Raw genomic sequence first — 14,437 nt, 5'->3', positions numbered from 1 at the left:
ATGGACTGTCCTGTTCCATGATATATGTGTCTATTTTTGTGCCTATACCATACTGTTTTGATTACTATAGCTTTGTAGTATATCTTGAAATTTGGGATTGTGATACCTCCAGTTTTGTTCTTTTTTTCATTATGGCTTTGCCTATTCAAGGTCTTTTGTGGCTCCATACAAATTTTAGGTTAATTACTTTAGTTCTGTGAAGAATACTATTGGTATCTTGATAGGGATTGCATTGACTCTGTAGATTACTCTGGGCAGTGTGACATTTTGGCAATATTAATTCTTCCAATCCATGAACATGGCATATCTTTTTATTTGTGTCATCTTTAATTTCTTTCAACAGCGTCTTATAGTTTTCAAAGTGTACGGTTTTCACCTCCTTGGTTATATCAGTTCTTAGGTATTGTAATCTTTTGGTACAATAATAATTGGGATTGTTAATTTTTTTTTTTCAGTTACTTCATTATTAGTGTAGAAATGTAACAGATTTTTGTGTATTAGTTTTTTGTATCCTGCAACTTTACTGAACTCATTTATTAGTCTAATAGGTTTTTGGTGGAGTTTCTAGGGTTTTCTATGTAGTATTATGTCATCTGCAAATAGTGACAGTTTTATTTCTTTTTTACAAATTTGGATGTCTTTTGTCTTTTTTTTTTCCTTGTCTGATTACTGTAGGTAGGACTTCTAGTGCTATATTAAATAAAAGTGGCAAGAGTGGACATCTTTCTCTTGTTCCTTATTTTAGAGGAAAGGCTTTTAGCTTTTCCCCATTTGGTATGATGTTAGCTGTGGGTTTTTCATATATGGCCTTTATTATGTTCAGGAATGTCTCCTCTAAACCCACTTTTTTGAGAGTTTTTATTATGAGCAGATACTGAATTTTGTCAAATGAATTTTCTGCATCTATTAAGATGATCATATGGTTTTTATCTTTCATTTTGTTAATGTGGTGTATTATGTTGATTGAGTTAAAGATATTGAACCATCTTTGTATCCTTGGAATAAATCCAACTTGCTTGTGGTGAATAATTATTGTAACATATTATTCAATTTGTTTTGCTAATATTTTGTTGAGGATTTTTACATCAATGTTCATTAGGCATAATGAACTTTGTTCTGTGACTTTCTTTCTTTATAGTGTCTTTGTGTGGTTTTGGTACCAGGTAATGCTAGCCTCATAGAATAAACTTGGAATCTTTCCCTCGTTTTCTGTTTTTTGAAACAGATTGAGGAGAATAGGTATTAGCTTTTCTTTAAGAACTATGGCTTATAATAGTGTTTCTACCTTACATTTGTGTAAGAAGCAGTATATTACACATATTTTTACTTTGCTGTACACAAGAGCCTCAAGATATATATTACAGTTCCCAGTGAATGACTCTAAAATTCATTGGTATTTCTGTTATACATTTAGTTCTGTTACACATTGACACAGCTTTTGTCATTAATTAACTTTATTATTTGAGATAAGACATTTTTCTGCCCTCTACTTCAGTTGCCTCGTTTATAAATAATTTGAGGTTGAGCTGGGGTGGAGGAGTGGGGGACTGCATGAACAGAAGATTTGGTTAGTTTTATGTCTTGATCTTGACTTAAGCAATAATATTTACAGGCAGGATATATATTTTCTCAATTCCTCAAATTTGAAATGTAATTCTTTTCCTTCTGAAACAATAATAACAAAAATCAGTGGTTAATATTTATTGAGCACTCATTTCAGTTTAGGCATGGTGCTTAGAGCTTTATATCCTTCGTTGAATCCTCATAACAACTTTATGAGTTGGATTTCATTATTATCCCCATTTGCAGAAGTGGAAATTGCACAAATAAATGAAGTAGTTGACTAAGGATACACAATCTTTAAGTGGAGAGCAGTGGGCTTCCTCAGAGCATTGAACCACCAAGCTACACTGTCTTTGCAAGATAGTGATTCTGACCATTGCACAATGCTGTCTGCTTTCAGGAATCACCACTGAACGTGAACAACTGGGTAGATCTTATTATGGGGACTTGCTGGGACCCAGTTTAATTTCTTAAAAAGAGAATGCCTCATAAATTACTATATTTTAACTGATACTTGTAACAAATAACTTGCATAGCTGATACCAGATTTGAGAAATTTTCATTTAAAATTTCAAGACATCGGGGCGCCTGGGTGGCGCAGTCGGTTGGGCGTCCGACTTCAGCCAGGTCACGATCTCGCGGTCCGTGAGTTCGAGCCCCGCGTCGGGCTCTGGGCTGATGGCTCAGAGCCTGGAGCCTGTTTCCGATTCTGTGTCTCCCTCTCTCTCTGCCCCTCCCCCGTTCATGCTCTGTCTCTCTCTGTCCCAAAAATAAATAAACGTTGAAAAAAAAAATTTAAAATTTTTATTCTGTTTATTCTGTTTATTCTAAAAGTCTCCATTGTTTGTTAAAGTGACTTAAAAAAAGATTATATAAATAACATGCTTCCTCAAACCTTGGCACTTTTAATCCATTCCTGACTAGTGGGTTGTCTAATCACCTGGAGCTTCAGAGCTATTATCTAAACAATTCACATACTGACTCCGGAAGTTTTCAAAGTTGGGTGAGCATGATAATCCTTTTGGGGCAGGGAGAAAATATTAGAATTTCTGATTTTAGCTGAACCTTCTAAAGGGCTATATTTATATGTAATACATTAGTGTAGTCATACATTAGTGTAGTCTTACAATAAATAAGTAAGCCAACTTATTGTGTGTGATCAAAGAAGTTTGGAGACTACCCATTTAGCCATTTTTCTATGTGAAACTGATTTTCTCTACAGGTAGAAGTAAGGTCTGTGTTCCACTTATCTTTTGCTATGTAACAAACCATCCCCCAAATTGGTAGTTTAAAACAATATCAATATTTAATTTTTTCACAAAGCTGCAGTTTAGGCAGGGCTCAGCAGGGACAGCTTGTCTCTGCTCTAACACAGTGGTTGAAAGGTGGGCTGGAGCCATCTGAATGCTGTTCACTCACAGGTCTGGCAGTTGATTCTGGTTGTTATCTGGGAAGACTCAAACACTTGGAGGCAAAAATAGCTGGAGTGGGGGAAGGCAGCTAGGAAGGCAGTTGGATTCCTTTCTCTATTCTGGTAGGCCTGAGAGGAAAGGGTTAAGGATCCTCTTGCCAAAATATCATGTATGTCCAAATGTCATCATAGGTATGTGTGTTAATAAAAAATGTGTGCAACTCTCTTCAAATGTCATGTCAATAAAGATATGTGTGCTAGTAAAAATATGCACCCCTCCCACCAAAATGCCATATCATTTATGATGTGTGCTCTCATAAAAATATGTACTTGTGCCATAAGCATTTTCCTACTCCTGAGTTAATTGATTTTCCTAAAACAAGAGTGTAGCCAATGGATATTTAAAATCACTTTCTTCTTTGCTCCTCCCCAACATTTCAAATAAATAAATTTATGACATATATTGGAGTAAAAACTCTTTCCTATGAATAATATAACACTAGTGAAATAATTCCCTCTTAGTAACCTATTCCACTGAGGTGGTAGAGCTTCATTCTTTGATTTATGTAGCTATCATTTAAGTCATGATTTCTAAGAGTTGCTCCTGAAATTATGCTAAATTCTAGTCTCAAGACTAATAAAAGCCTTCTTTGACATTTGATCAAGTAACTTAAAACTCAAAAGCCAGAGGGGAATGATGAACATTTGGAAGTTGTTCACAGGAGAGTCTTAAAGATGATGGAAGGGTGGAGAAGTAAGACGCAAGAAAGTGGAACTTCCTGAGATGATTTAATTTTGATAGGGTAGAGTTTGAAGAGATGACTCATTTTGACTTCTGTTGACCAGAACTCTCTCCTATGCTCCACCATACACTACACACACTATCCCAAGAGATGTCCATAATTGGGGTTCTGGAGTAATGAAACTTCTTTAATGGTTTTGATTCCATCTTTGTCCCCTGCTCCCATGTTTAAATTTCATTAAATGTAATGTTAGTGCCTTCTAATACTTTGAAGTGTAATGCATGGGAAGCTTATTCTCAGACCAAGCCAGGAAATAGAGGTTTTATCTTCTAAATTCTTAAATAGGAAGGCACCTTGGTATTCATCTTCATCTATTTAAATTGGGAGCTTAATTTTAGTTAGTTTTAGTAAAAAAAAAAAAAAAGTATCAGGCTGTAAAAATCAAGTTTATAATTAATAATTTCAGTAGAGTTTCAAGGCTGGTTGTTAAATAATTTTTGTCATGGTTGCCAAATGATTTTTTCCATTCCTAGAATGACTTAAATATCATAATACCTTAAGACACTAAAGTTAGAAGTGATGCACATATTCCTTTGGAGCCTAAGATGCTATGAATTTAGTGGGGTTTTTTTTAGTCTTTTTTTTTCATTTATTATAAGGACTTTTTAATATTCTAATTTAAAAAATGCTTATTTGCAAATGTATAGATTATCTATAAATATACCACAATGCACATGTGTGTGGCTTAAGTCCATAAAAGACACATTTAGTACTGTTGTATTTACAGAGAATTTGTTGCATAGTTTCCTAATTACTACACTAGGAAGCATTCTCTTTAGGATTTGTTCCTATAATGGATTAGCTTACCATTTTGATAAAGATAGCTGCTAACATAAATATTTAACTTGTGTTCTACAATATATATTATTGCCCCAGATAAATTTTCTTGAAACCAAAAGTCTCTGTTGTAAACACATTTTACATAGAAAAGACCTTAAATCCTACTCTTTCTTCTTATAAATCAGTTAAGTTTTTTGAGTTTCTAGTTGTGACCTTATTATACAGTTGACCGTTTAACAACACGGGGCACTGACTCCCCACACAGTTGAAAATCAATGTATAACCTTGTGACTCCCCTAAAATTTAACTACTAATAGCCTACTGTAGAGCAGAAGCCTTACCAATAACATAAACATATTTTTATGCTACATGTACTGTATACTGTATTGTTACAATAAAAACCTAGAGAAAAGACAGTGTTGTTAAGAAAATCATATGAAGAGAAAATCATTTACAGTACTATTCTGTAAAAAATACTGCATGTACTGAACGTATAAACGGACCCATGCAGTTCAAACCTGTGTTGTTCAAGGTCCGTTGTCATTTGGCATTGGGAGAAATTTTTATTTGGTTGGATTTCAAAAGAGTATTCCATCCAGCTGTGGTGTAGAGGCATTTGCTTAAGGTATCTTGAGTATATCTTGGGGCACCTGGGTAGCTCAGTCAGTTGAGCATCTGTCTTCAACTCAGGTCATGATCTCATATTTTGTGAGTTCAAGCCCCACATCAGGTCACTGCTGTCAGTGCAGAGCAAGCTTCAGATCCTCTGTCCCCCTCTTTCTCTGCCCTTCCCTTGGTTGTGTGCTCTCTCTCTCTCTCTCTCTTTCTCTCTCTCTCAATAACAAAAAATAAAACATTTTTTAAAAAGGTATATTGAGTATATCTTGTAGGCCCAGATTTTCTAATTCTTAGAGTCATCAAATCTGGTAAATTTCATATCTTCACAGGCCAAAGAATGTCTCACAAGTAGACACAAGGACTATACTCAGCAAAAATGTTGGATGTTTGTATCTGCTTCGTTGGGTTGCATTTAAGAGGTAAAATGCCAGTATCTAACCCAGGCACATTAATAGTTTATAAGCCACTGGAAATAATGTGGAGATGTCACAAACCATGAATACAGATCACATTCCTAGAATGTTTAGCAAAGAGATATCTCTCTTTGATAATACTCTAGGAATTTTTTTTTTTTTTTTTTTTTTTTTTTAGTTTACCATTATAGCTTGTTTTCTTTTGTTTCAGTTACTTACTTTTAAAATTATTTGGAGGTGCCTGAGTGACTCAGTCAGTTAAGTGTTCAACTTCTGCTCAGGTCATGATATCACGGTTGGGGAGTTCAAGCCCCACATCAGGCTCTGTGCTGACTGTACGGAGCCTGCTTGGGATTCTCTCTCTCTCTCTGTCTCTCTCTCTCTATCTTCTCTCCTTCCTTCTCTGCCCCTCCTCCACTCTCACTCTCTTTCTCTCTTTCTCAAAATAAATAAATAAACTTTAAAAATAAAATAATTTGAATTAACTTCATTAATGATCAGTTTCCTTTTTTTCTATAGCACTTAATACTCACATGGTGGTCAACCCCCAGGCAGTCATCTTGTGCACTAAGTTTTATAAAAATCTAAAGTGAGATGCCAAATAAAACAACTGACACAACCAGTTAAAATAACAGGAGAGTCCTTTGGCCGTGCTCTCTATACAAGCCTTTGTGGGAGCCTTCTTTCCTCCATTTCTCAGTCTTGTGAAGTGCAAGCCATAACGATGCTCAGCTACCAGGAAGAGTAAAGTCATAGCACCTGGGAATACAATAGATTGTCTCTATGATTCAACAAAGCTTATCCATTTCAGGCTCTGCTTCTGTTGGGACCTGTATACTGTATAATGAACTCAATGAAATCCTCCACCTGACCCTTTGGACTGTAAGATGAGACACTACTAAGGTTTTCTCTCCTAGGGCAGAAAATTGACAGAACTACAGGTTGCTTGTAAGACCAATCTGCCTGCAGCCTACAGGCAGGTAATTCATTGAAAATTGTTAGAATTTAATGGAATAACTTTTGCATTTTCCCCAGCTAATTATTTTTTTTTAATTATTTGCCCTTTCTCCTTCCTGTTTCTTTTTAGTTTCCTTGAGTGGTTTTGTTGTTGTTGTTTGTTTTGTTTTGTTTTTTTTAAATATACCGACTTTTTTGGGTGATTGGATTTGTTCAAAGTAGGCCTGGATGCTTTAAAAGACTGGTAAATCCTCTCAAACTGAAACAAAACAAATTACACACACACACAAACTTAAAATCAAAATATGTATGAAGAAGAAGAGTAAACTATTTTGTTATACAACTATTTTTGGACCTCAGAATTATGTTCATAAAAGCTTATGGCAAAATGAGGGATGAAATCCAGATGACTGATACTAATGGAACACTTGCTTTATGCCTTAAGAATTTATCTGAAATGTTATGGGCACATTGGACTGCATTTTTAAATTTGGTACTAGGAGAACTATATTCAGTGGAAATCTGCAGTGCATCTTTTTTTGCCAAATGAAGTGTTTCAGAGGGAAGGAGACCAGGCTTAATAGATCTCATTGTATCTTAACCTATCTTTCTTTTAAATCTCTTTGAGCATCAAGTTTATAATCTGTAAAATAGAGACATTAATTTATGCCTGATAGGGTAGTCAGGAGAATTAAAAGAGTGCTAGTGTAAGTTTGCTTTTTGATTATAAAAGGTCTGTATAAATATTAGGAGGCTTATGTTTCAGACTGGTACCTATATTATCTCAAAGTCTTTTGAACACGCTACTGTCATATTATTTAATTTTTGTAAAGGATATGTCAGAAAAATCTGTGTCTAGTCCTGCTCGGTTGCTAAATTCCAGGGTATGACTCTGTGAAAATTATTAGCGACTTTGAACATGGGTTGTTCACTCATTTATTCATGCAATATGTATTGGGTGCCTATTGTATGCCAGATAGTACTGTTGGCTCTGGGAATATAGCAGTGAAAGATAGAGATGGAGCTCATGGAGCAGGCATTCTGGTGGGGAAAGGCAAGCATCTAATATAATGAATACATAATAAGGTATGTGAAAAGGTGGTAAGGGGTCTGCAAAAAATAAAACAGAAGAGATAGAAAATGCAGAGGGTAGATTTTTGCTTTTTGGTTTTAACTAGGGTGGTCAGGGAAAAGCCTCATTGTAACTTGGAGAAAGATCTCAAAAGATAAGAGCATGCCCCCTGTGCAGATGGTGAGGGCAGGGAGTTCCAGGTAGAGAGAGAGCACTGTTCATGCAAACATCTCCCAGTAGAAGTACATCTTGTCCAGGAAGCTGATGTGGCTAGAGGCACATCACTGTGCAAAAGTAACAGAAAATGAGGCCAAAGGTTGAGGTGGAGATGACAGCATAGGGCTTTATAGGCCATTTTCTAAGAGGGAAAAGGGAATATTTTGAAGATTTCATGTAATTTAGGTTTTAACCCAGTCTTTTGACTGGAGAATGAAAAACAGGTGTCAGGCTTTATTCTTTAAAATCTCTTACAGTCAGGGTCCAAGATCCTGTGATGTTTGATGGTTTCTCTCCCAAGTTGCCTACTATTATTCCAGGAAGAATAAAATCTTGTTCTATCTCTTCTTGGCCCACTACTGGAACCAGCTGTTTGGCAGACCATAGAAATTAGGTCTCCATAACTGTGGGGTCAGTGGGGCCAGTTGAACCTTCGCTTTCCCATGGCTTTCTAAAAATAATTTAAGAAATTATTTTTCTTAAATAATTTTTAGTATTTCTCATAAATACTAAAGAAATAATGATGGTATATATAAAAGACCATGGTGTATGGATGCATTATGTATTTTTTACTTCAGCGCAAGTGAAAAGTCCAGTCCAAAGAAACTTAGGAACCTATCAGAAGATTCTCTCCCCTATTCTTCCAGTTCTTCACCAAGCCACAAAAGGCTTCCCTCTGAATGTTTACATGAGCTGCCTGCCCACTAATAGGTGAAAAATTTGTCTCAATGTGGTATAATCACATGGAATTCCAAAGTGAGGAACGTGTTAGTTGGTAAATCCCATAATACTTATAAATTCTTCAAAAAGTGTTTAAAAAAGAAATTCTAGAGCTAAAATTATTTGCAGTGCTAGTTTTGTGAATTTATTTTTACCTGCTAACTCTATAAATTCCCCAATATATTGTTATTTGGACAGTAAATATTTTATGTGTGTGATGGGCTTCCAGTACACAAAACTTTTAGAAGGATAGAATCTAGGATGGAGTGAAACAGCTGTTTATTGTACAGTCTGATAATTGCTGATGATATTGGTTTTTTAAGGAGAATAAGATCATTTTGCCTTTAAAAAAACATTGTAATTAAATCAAAGCTTCCTTACTTGGATGTGAAATTTCTATATTTAGCAAGTCATTAAGTGTAGATAGAAACTACACCTCAAATTGATTTACATTCTTTGAGAAAGAGAAACAGATAACTAATGTTCTCTGCAATGAATTTTTATACTTACAAAAGAAGACATTAACCAAAAGTACCAACATTATAGAAGAAGATATGTGTGGCAGTCACCAAAGGGCATTTGGATCATCTGTAAAAAGCTTTGAAATTCCCAAGAGCTAAGTTTAATAAAGGAAAGATAAGAATGTCATATTGAAATTCATAAAATTGATTGATATTCATAGTTCATCTTGTGCACATGTATAAGACAATTTCCCCGCATCATAATGGATTGAAAAGGACATGTAAGTCAGTATTAAGCCTTGAGACAAAGTAAAAACTAATCATGACATAGCTAAAGGAGCTATTAAAAATAATATTGTTGATTAAACACTATGGAGTACCAGGGACTTCTGGCCAAAAATAATCACTGTATTTATGCTGCTGGTCTGAGGACACCAGGAATCTGGGACTACTGAATATTATGAGCATATTCATAAAATTATCTCCCAGATTTATGTCTGAATTGTTCACTTTGAGAGGTTGCTTATATGTGATTAATAGAAGTAAAGGTTATAACCAGACTCTTGGGAAGACTAAAAGTGATGATCAAACAGTTGGTTTTCCTGATCCTTTACTTTATACAATTTTAATTTCCTCCACCTAGCCAATTAGTGAGTGAATTTGAAGCTATTTAGACAAGCATTATTTTTCTGATGCAAATCACTTGTACAGAAAGTTAGGAGACCCCAGAGATCTGAGCCTGACTGCTAAATGTCATGTTCACAGCCACCGTGCCACTATCCATCACCAGCATGCAAAGCCAACAAGAAGTGCAGCTGGCTTTGATTTAGAGGTCCTTTGGCAAATTGTCTCAGTTTTGAAATTCATCTCCTTTATAACAATAGTAAGTACATACATAGTGCTGTTATATCAGACGCTGTTTGAATTTACTTAATCCTCACATTGACCCTATCTGAGGTGTTTCAGTTACCTTTTGAAGTGTTTGAAACCATCCTGAAACCTAGTAGCTTCAAGCCATAATCATTTAATATCAGTCACTATTTTGTGGGTCAGCTGGGCAGTTCTGCTGTTCTAGGCGGGGCTAGTGTGTCTTCTGTCAGCTGTGGGTCAGGTAGGGAGCTTTAATACTTTCTGCTGAGTTCTGCTATATCTCTGCAGTCTCAGCTGGGACCACTGGGGCTGACTCACTCGTTCTAGCCCATGTGATTGCTCATCATCCAGCATCATGTTCACGTGAGGGTAGCATTGTGTTCACAAGGAGGATGCAGGGACTTGGAAAAGAGTACTGGAGAGCAAAGTCCCTTGAGGCTTGTCCTTGGAACTTATGCAGTATCACTGTCAGTGAATTCTATTGGCCAAAGTGGACAGAAAGCCGGTTTGTAATTAAGGGGAAGGGAACTAGACTTTTCTTTTTGATAGGCAGAGCCAAAATGGGTGTGGATATATGGAGGAATAAAGGACTGAGCCCATTTTTCCAATGTACCACAGGTGGTCACAGCTCTTTGCATTTTATAGGTGAGGGAACTGAGATACAGAGTTTATATGACTCAGAGTTGTGTAGATTCTGAGTGTCCAAGTCAACATTCAGACAGGGAGTCTGACTCCAGAATCCGTGTTCCTAACCCATGTGCTACATATTTATTTTGTGTGTACGTTTCCTAGATGTCACTACTGCATGTGTCATGGATCATGGGAAATCATGCTTACTGCCTTCTTTCACAAAAAGAACCTCTGACTTGCATGGCACCACCCATTCGACCCCATGCCCTGGACCAAAAGCCTGCAACAAGTAACACTTCTTTCCTCTTTAGTATTTTCTCCTGGTCTTTACTCTTAGAAAAATTATTAAGGTTTTTTAAAAGTGGGTTTTAGCAAAGTATTGCATGTTAATGTGTTATTGTCATTTAGAATACTTATACCTAAGGGTAGGAACTGTTTATTTATAGTTTGATTTAATACATTTTTTTAGCAAATTGTAAAGTACTTTTTTAAATTCTAAAACAAGCTCTTTTACTGCCAGTACATTCCATTAAGGTAGGGACCTCAACTTCACATTACTGTTATTTCCCTAGCAGTTAGCAAGTAGAAGGTGTCCAATAATTTTAAATTAAATGGAGGAATGAAGCAAGCCAGAATATTAAAGATTATTAATAAATGTTTTCTAATCATTGATTTCATCAAGGAGATTATAATAATGTTATACTATGTTTATTCAAGTAATTTTCTGTGTTTTTGCTTATCCAGTGTCATTTCCTTTTCTCATTATGCCTGTTACATTTTATGTATGTACATGTTTGTGTGTGATGCCATAATACCATATCCAGATTTTTAAAAAATTCTTTGTTAATTTTGAATTGTTTTTCTCTATAATTTCATATTATGACTCTCTTGATCTACATGCACAGAATCTTTCTAGTGCTTGTATTAAAGCTTTCGAGACTAAGGAAACTTTCAACTCACATAGGCCTTTACAAAGATGGAGCTCACTGCCCACCCCTGCTATTGCTCTGTTGCTCTTTTGAAATTGGATCCTTGGGTTCAACCTAGTGCTATGCATTAATAAGAACCCATGCAAATATGAGTGTTGCACACCCCTTGAAGTTCTTTATTGGAAACTCTTCTCAGTTACTTGGTGAGTTGTTTGAGATGCTTTTCTCACTTTACCAATGGGAATTGAGATACAGCCTGGGTAGGCAGCTTGTCAAATACAAAATCAAGGCCAAGGGATTAGGTAGCCAAGATAAGAACTGAAGGAACCTCATTTTATAGCCCATTGTTCAAGAAACTAAGTAATGTAGTTTGTAAGGAAAGAATAATATGGAAAACAAATCCTACCCCTCTTAATCATGAATTGTGTGCGTGTGAAGACTATTGATTAGAACATACTAAAAGGTTGGTATGTGGTTAGTTTGTAGAATTGAGAGTGGATCTGAATGATTATTAATAGGAGAAATGTGTCATGATTCATCTCATTAACATGTATAATTGCTAGCCAGAGGCAAATCTTACACTTAGAAGACAAAGCGCAAAATGAGGTTACATTGATTTCTTTCTTTTAGAGATTAGAATATAAGTCATCAGAACATATGAGAAGAGCCCCAAGTGAGAAAGCTGCTTAACTATGGTTCTTCCTTTGTTGCAAAACCCATTTTAACCCCAGAATCTGTCTAATCCAGCCATTAGTCTCCAAATGTTTTCCACTAATATATTTCATTACAATGACATTTCTTGTCAGTGAAGATTCTGGGGTTTTATCAAACCAGAAGTAGGGGGATTTATTCTTGAATCTCACCAGCTTAAAAGTTCATGGTCTTTTTAACACAATGAATGCTTTCTTCTTTGACTGTTATTTTAATTATATTTTTACACAATTACACAAAAATTATATTTTACACATGTGTTCATACAGTTAGCTGTGTATTTTGCCAATTTCTTTATTTGTCTCCACAGTAAGGAAAGGAACTGAGTCAGTGTGAAGGCCACAGACCTTTCATCAGCCTTTCTATGGATGCTTCATCATCTGTGGCTCAGAGCTGAGAGCTACAGCCCTCCATGTATCTCACTGCCGGATGCCTCGATGAGAGATCAGGGTGCATACACAAAGAAGGTAAGAAAAGGCGCACATGATGTAAACAACTTCTGTAAAAAACTGAACTAATTTAGAATCCTTTTCTTTCTTTTCAGTTACAGTTTTGAGTATCATGTTAGTAAAGGCCCTAATAGAAGGGAGTGAAATGTGCTAGAAGAACTTGTTGACTGTCGCTCATAGAGAAAATAAATAAAATTTAAATACAACAACAAACACACACCTGTGATGACCAGTTGTACCAGTTGTATCTGTTGACAAGGGCTTTCATCTTGATTAGCAGGGGTGAGTGTAGGGAGCACTCTAGAAATCAGCAGTTCTCTTTGTCATTTTCAATTTGTAATTATCAAACTCCTGACTGAGAGGCAGAATAATTAATGTAGTCTTTCTCAGACTTATGACAAGAATTGCCTGGAGCTCTTGTTAAAGACACAGATTCCCAGCTCCACCCAGATCCTGATGAATGGCAGCCTCCAGGGATGTGCCCTGGAAATTAATATTTTTAATAAGTTTGAAGTTTATTTGTATTAGCTGATACCTAAGCGAACTTAGAGAGTTCCAAGTCTGTCATTTACTGTGTTGAGATGAAGAGTTATTTCACCAAATCTAAGTATCTGTTTCCCATTCTGCAAAATCAGGGTGATGATGGTACTTCCCTTTGGGTGCTATTATGAACTCCAAATGACATAATGTGTGCAAAATATATATCTCAGCGCTTGGCACAAATGCTGATTGTGCATTAGTTGCTCTGATGCTCTAGGTCCGCCCAGTTGGAGGATGTAATGTATATAAATGATCTAGGGAATGTTTAAGGGAAAAGTAGGTGAAGGGAGAGAAGCTCTGACAGGTTAGATGAGGGCTGAGGCATGTAGCTTAGAGATAATGGAGAGAGTAGACTTACTCACTGGGTGGCTCAGCCAGTTAAACACCTGACTCTTGGTTTTGGCTCAGGTCACTATCTCATGGTTTCATGGGTTCGAGCCCCACATCAGGCTCCACGCTGATGGTGTGGAGCCTGCTTGGGATTCTCTGTCTCCCTCTCTCTCTTCCCCTCCCCAACTCACACTGTCTCTGTCTCTCCCAAAATAAATGAATAAATGTTTAAAAAATTGCCTTTTAAAAAGAAGAAATATTTTTGGAAGCACTAAGACATGATACAGTTTAATTGGTCAATAATATTTTCATTTTATAAAGTTTCATTTGGGATGTGCTGATAAGAGGATATTAATGCTTTGTATGACCAGGTGTATCAGATATGCAAATATGTAGAATCCTCATAACATGAAATTGATTCATCTATTCATTAATTTAATACATATTTGTTGAGTACCCACTGTGTGCCAGGCACTGTTTTAAGCACAAAAGGTATATCAGTGAATAGAACAGCTAAACACTCCTGCCCCTACAAAGTTTATATTCTTGTGTATGTTGAGAGGAGGGAGGCAGACACTAAATGGAATAAATATGAAAATTATATAATGATAAGGAGAAATAAAAGCAAGGGGTAGTATAGGGAGTATGGAGTGTGTGTGTGTGTGTGTGTGTGTGTGTGTGTGCGTGTGCGCATATAGTGTGTGCATGTATGCATGCAAAGTAGGGCCTTGATAAAGACTTTGACTTTAAGTGCTATAGGAAGTTTCTAAAGGGTTTCAAGCAAACCACATTTAAAAAGGATCCCTCTGGGGGCACATGGGTGGCTCAGTCAGTTAAGCGTTGGACTGTTGGTTTCGGCTCAGGTCATGATCTCACTGTTCGTGGGTTTGAGCCCTGCATCCGGCTCTGCTAACATCTCTCTCAAAATAAAGAAATAAACATTAGAAAAAAAATAAAAAGGATC

The sequence above is a fragment of the Puma concolor genome, chromosome B2 (assembly GCF_028749965.1).
Source record: "Puma concolor isolate L17-30 chromosome B2, mPumCon1.1.hap2, whole genome shotgun sequence".
Lineage (NCBI taxonomy): Eukaryota > Metazoa > Chordata > Mammalia > Carnivora > Felidae > Puma > Puma concolor.
The sequence above is the reverse complement of the archived record's forward strand: the minus strand, read 5'-3'. Positions refer to the sequence as shown.